A 5,342-nucleotide genomic window follows, 5' to 3' on the forward strand; every position below is an offset into this window, starting at 1 on the left:
CATTTAGAGCAAGCCACCCATCTTTTTCTAGCCTACTGTTTTTGTAGGTGTAGGTGTATCACACTAATCCTGGCTGAAGTGGCCTTTATATAGAGTCTAGCGCCCTGGGCAACCACCTCATGAAAGCAAAAGGGATAAGGAAGGTTCATAATCAAAACACTGCAAAAGAACTTTAAAACCCTTGAACTATAAAACGTACACGTTTCCTACCCACCAGGTGCTGCTGGTTTTCAGTGCTGATGGCAATTTAGTAGATGTAATATAGTGGCAAGTCTTCATGGGGCACTGAAAGCAAAAAAAAAAACCTTTTTAACATCATGTTGTGTGCAGTCTAGTATCTAGCCAGAGTTTTGAATGTAAGAATGTGAACAGTTCTCTTCCTCACAGATACTCACAAAGATAGGCAACCTGAGCCACAGAATGTATTTGTTTTTTCAAGGAGAAGGTACCGCTCTGTTCTTCTCTGAACTTTTGTCTCCTAAGACAGAGAAATGAGAATAGCTCTGTATTTCTCTTGAAACAAGAAATTAAGTTGGCAAGGCCCATTTCCCAGCTGAAAGTACTTTGCTTATCTATTTTCCTGTCTCCAATTGTCAAACAAAGTGCTGCAGGACCTGCAGTGCAACCACAGTTTGAAAGCTGCAGGTTCAAGTGATTCTAATATCCTCATTCAAAGGAACTTCTGGCTCCTGTATAAAAGGGAGATGGCTGCTGCTGAGAGCCATACAGGGTTTTGTTAGAACTGTATGTGTACCGATACAGTTAAACTGCTAGCGTAGAAGCAGTTATGGTGGGAAAAGCACAGTTACATGAGCCCTAGGCTTTCTGCCTATGGGACCAAACCACAAGAAATGCACCAATATGGTTCTTGTACTGAATTATATGTCATCAGCTCCTAAACCACATGCATCTGGATTCTCAAATGTGCTCATCAAGTTCGGGTCATAGATATTCTATAAAGCAGAGCCATAGAGATTTTTGAAATGAGTTACTGAGAAGAGTGAAATGAAATAGGTTTGCAAATATTTTGCAGTCTGTAATTCATTAGTGAGACAGCCTTGATTCTCAAGAATGTTTGTGGCTTTCAGCTTCTTTGACCAGATGGGTGTCAAAATAGCTTTTAGCCCAAGTTCATTGCAAATAGTTTTGTTCAGCTGTTTATAATTTGTTAAAGTTGTTTTGCATGCTGGCATTATATCTGCTTTTGTAACCTGTGACTGAAACAGTCCAAAAGAAAAAGTATGAATAGTAATCAACAAATAACTGCACTCAGTAACTAGGGAAATAAATGCTTGCAGCCACACACAAATACAGGCATTTGCCTGAAAGAAAACTGGCTGAACACACAAGCAAGCAAAGTCTGACCTGCTAGGGGCAGCTACTTCTCCTCATGTCTGGCTGCATAGGAGCTTCTGAGCACCCTGTGAAGCAATTTCAATTTCACACAAGCCTGCTATTGAGGATGTTCTGTCGGTGTCCATCCACCTGGCACTTGGGTGGCCTTGTTGTAGGATGCCGACATGAGAACATTCTGCAGTAATTTGTGAGGCTCACATCTTCCCTCCTTGCAAATCAGTTGGTAGCAGCCTTCTCTCTGAAAGTACACCAGGACTCTATCCTCATTCAGAAATTTCAGATTAGCAGCTTAAAAATGCCATGTGTGCATAGAGACAGAATTGGGCGCTGTTATAAATGGAGAGAGCCTATGCAGAGGAAAACAATACATCATGATCTATAGCATTTAGACCTTTTTTTTTCTTTTCTTCTTTTTTTTTTTTTTTCAGTTTCCTAAGGAAAAGAAGCTTACACAATCATTAGTTTTCTCTGAGTTGCTTCATATAATTATCCTCGCAGTGCCCCATCCTCACACTGAGCCACATTTCACCAATGCAAAAATTTAAAAAGACAGCAATTTCCTAGAAGTTTTTCAAGGCATCAGCTGGCAACAGGAGGGAGAGAGGCAGCTACCACCAAGGGAAATGACACAGAGGTTCACACAGGTTTTCATGATGTCTCTCAAGCACAGAAACCATGTCAGTTGTTGTCTTCTCTGTCTTTGGCACCAGCAAAGTAAACCACAAGGCACAGAGCTGTAGGCAACCAAGTTTTGTCCACTCTCCACTTTCAGAGGTGCTCACTCCTGAAGTGGGTTACAGAGAAGTGGGTCATAACCTGATTGCACACACACTATGTGCATGTTTCTGTTCAGCAGGTAGATTGGGTTGGCAGCAGCAGCTGCTGAGGGTGCACTGTCATGGCTTTGCATAGCCCCACAGCAATAAAGGATAGGTTTGCTCCACAATTAGAGAACTCTGTTTCTTGCTTCAGCAAGATGGATGCCAAGACACATTTGAGAAGGAATACACCCAACAGAATGAACATCACATGGTGCTCAATTATTTTAGTGAAAAGAAGAAGCGAGGGGTGGGAAGAAGGAGAAATGCTTTCTGACAGGAAGTGCAACAAAAACTACAGAGGGGCACTTATTAAAACAGTAATTTCCAGTTTGCTGCTCTTCAGGCCTGTCAGATGTAGAGTCAGTCTAGAGAAGGGCAGGCCTGGGCAGGTACTCCTGGGAAAAGACAGTCTTGTACAGAAAAAGGTTACCCTGGAAAAGGTTTTGGAGGAGGCTGAGTGACTGTCATACACAGTGCGGGCTGCAAAAATCCCTAATCATTGGTTAAGACCCCATCCCAGGAGGTGCTGAGAGCAGCACACCAGGCTTTGCAGTTTCTGAAAGGTGAGTGGATCACAGAGGGAATGCAACTAAGGGTGGGAGCCTACCTCAGACTGAAACCATCACACATGTCACCTGGCAGCTGCAGCACAACAATCAGTCTCAGAATTCAAGAACTGTATGAATTCTCTCTTCTCCCCACCCACTCCCAATAAAAATAGTGTCTGGAAATCTGAGCCAGAATTGCTCATATTAGTTAGGTGAAAAAAAAATGCACCCGCTACTGAATATTGAAATTAAAGAAGTTTCTCAGAAAATTATGTCTATGATCAGTTTGCACCATCCATATGGGTTTTGAAACCTTTTATAGCATTTGCACTGAAACAAAAGACCAGGTTTACACAGCACAGCTCTTGGAAGGTAGAGAGACCTGGGTATCCACCACATAAAGGTAATGGAGCTCCACTTCTTTGCTTACTCATCAGTAGGTGAAAACCAATGTACTCAGACTGAGAGTGAGGGGAGAAAGAAGACTGAGGAAGTATCTCAAGCAGTTTTTGTCAACTTGATGTGAATCTGTTCTTTCCTGTTTCAGCTTATGCATGCTTTCCATTACCGTCTGAAGGTTTTCATTTTCTATTTCCGAAAGCATTAGATTTCCATCTCTTACCCTAACAACTGTTTCTGTGGTTTATTATTTTCCAGATGCTTCTGATTTGCTCAGAGAATACAGATAGGCCAGCTACAATAAACAGTCACAGGATGTGCACATTATTCATGACAAACAAACAACTCTGGCCTCTCATTGCAACCACAAGCAACAAAATCATAACAAAATGTTAAACAGAAGCCGTACCACTGTGCACAAATGAGTGTTTATTTCAAATCTAAACACTCCCTCTGCTTACCAACGTCTGCATCTGACTTCCCAACTGACTCTTAGAGAATCAAGAGTATCTTGGCCCACAAAGGCAAACATGTCTTCAGCTCAGAGACTGCTCCCAACTAAAAGAACTGTTGAAAAGTAAATTGTTTGGTCTTTTCTGTGGACAAAATGTCACTTGGGGCTGTATCATGGTTTTGAGATCACTGAAGTCTTCAAAAGACAAGGTTTTGCCTCTCAGAACTACGTTACAATGAACCAAGAGTATAAACAATGTATTCTTTTGTAAGACGGGCACTTGGATTTAGTTTTCAGCTCTTAATCAACACTATTTTTAAATTGGCAGAAAGAAACACTGGAGCCACATTCATCACTCATGATGAATGTCTTCTTGAAACAGTCCTACGCAGCGTTTCCCTTTGTCGTGGGAGTGATGTGGATGACTTGACAACAGAATCAACCCTGACCTGTCATTCTGAGGTCTAACAGCCTTCTCATTATACAAAGTATCTGTCATTGTCAAGCATATTCTGAGCCCTAGCCAGATGATAATAAAAGGCTTCATGAAAAAAATCAGAACACTTTAAGCTGAGCAAAGTTGCACTGTTTTCTTGCAAATGAAAAATGATCAGATTTTAAATGCACATCTCTTGAAACAACTTTTCTAATCTTTTTTTTTTTTTTTTTTTTTTTTAACACCACAGTGAAAAGCATCCATGTGATTTGGCTGGGAAGAGAAGCCAGGAAACATTACTAGTGGTTTAAGAAGTTTTAATCTCATAGAGATCAGCCACATAAAGAAAACATTGAGGCTTACTCACCCAAAGCTGCCATTTGCAAGTTTTCCACAAGCAAAATCTCTGCACACTGTATCTGTGGAACCTGTAGGGAAGCCCCATCAGTTTGGTTAAAGAAAATATCAAATAATCTGTTCTTATTGCTATATGTACAAATCCAACTTCTGCAATATGATTCTAGAGTAAGCAGTTCAAAAATCCTGGATAGAATTCCTATTGGAGTGTTTTAACTCTCTCAGCTCTGGCAGTGATGATGGTTAGGATGTTGTTAATGACAACCATATATGCCTGAAATCCTCATAGTTTCTGCTACTCACCATTTTTATGTCACAGCTGTTCAGAAGGGCTTTGATTCTTCACTGAGCTTCCAGGAAGCATTGAAACTTTGATTAAAATGATGATATTTGTAAAAGGAAGATTAGTCAAGTTTAATGGCCTTCTTCCCTATAGAAAGCTTTGAGCAATAAGGAGTCAATGATCATTCAATAAATTCTTTGTATGCTTTCTCATAGACAAAAAGCTCTTGGAGAACACATTTTCAGTACAGGAGGTCAACATAGAAATAGGAATAAAAGACCAGCAAGTGTTCTCAAGGAAGACCTTTCTTTTCAATATGACTGTCAGAAAGATAAAAGCAAGACAGACCTACCTGTCCCCAACTTTTATGAAGGTTTCTAAATGTTTTAGAAGGAAAGGCAGGCTACAGTCAATTCTGTTCACAGTTAAGTTACCTTTCAGACACAAGTCACTAGTGACCACCATGGAAGACTGATTTCTTTTTAACTTCATCTAAAAAATTATTGATTTGGCAGAGAACTCTGTAAATTTTGGTGTTAGGGGGAGGACAGCCTAAAGAATGGTCTGGTGGATTTACTAACAACTTGGACAAATGTAAAGAGCCTCAGAGTGATTAAACAGAAAGAAAAAGAAAAAGAAAAAGAAAAAGAAAAAGAAAAAGAAAAAGAAAAAGAAAAAGAAAAAGAAA

General features: G+C 40.1%; 1 long non-coding RNA gene across 1 annotated transcript in view; it reads right to left on the reverse strand.

Annotated features, from left to right (window-relative positions):
• Positions 1 to 240: 240 nt before the first annotated feature.
• LOC122177470 overlaps positions 241 to 5,342 on the reverse strand; it is a 21,332-nt gene continuing 16,230 nt past the window's right edge. Inside the window, exons 2-3 of the long non-coding RNA XR_006178081.1 lie at positions 4,382 to 4,442; positions 241 to 285 (exon numbers count right to left, since the gene is read on the reverse strand). This is a non-coding gene — a long non-coding RNA (uncharacterized LOC122177470). The remainder of the gene's footprint in view (positions 286 to 4,381; positions 4,443 to 5,342) is intronic.

This window comes from Lagopus leucura, unplaced genomic scaffold (assembly GCF_019238085.1).
Source record: "Lagopus leucura isolate 7727_CA_CO unplaced genomic scaffold, USGS_WTPT01 Super-Scaffold_100001, whole genome shotgun sequence".
NCBI lineage: Eukaryota > Metazoa > Chordata > Aves > Galliformes > Phasianidae > Lagopus > Lagopus leucura.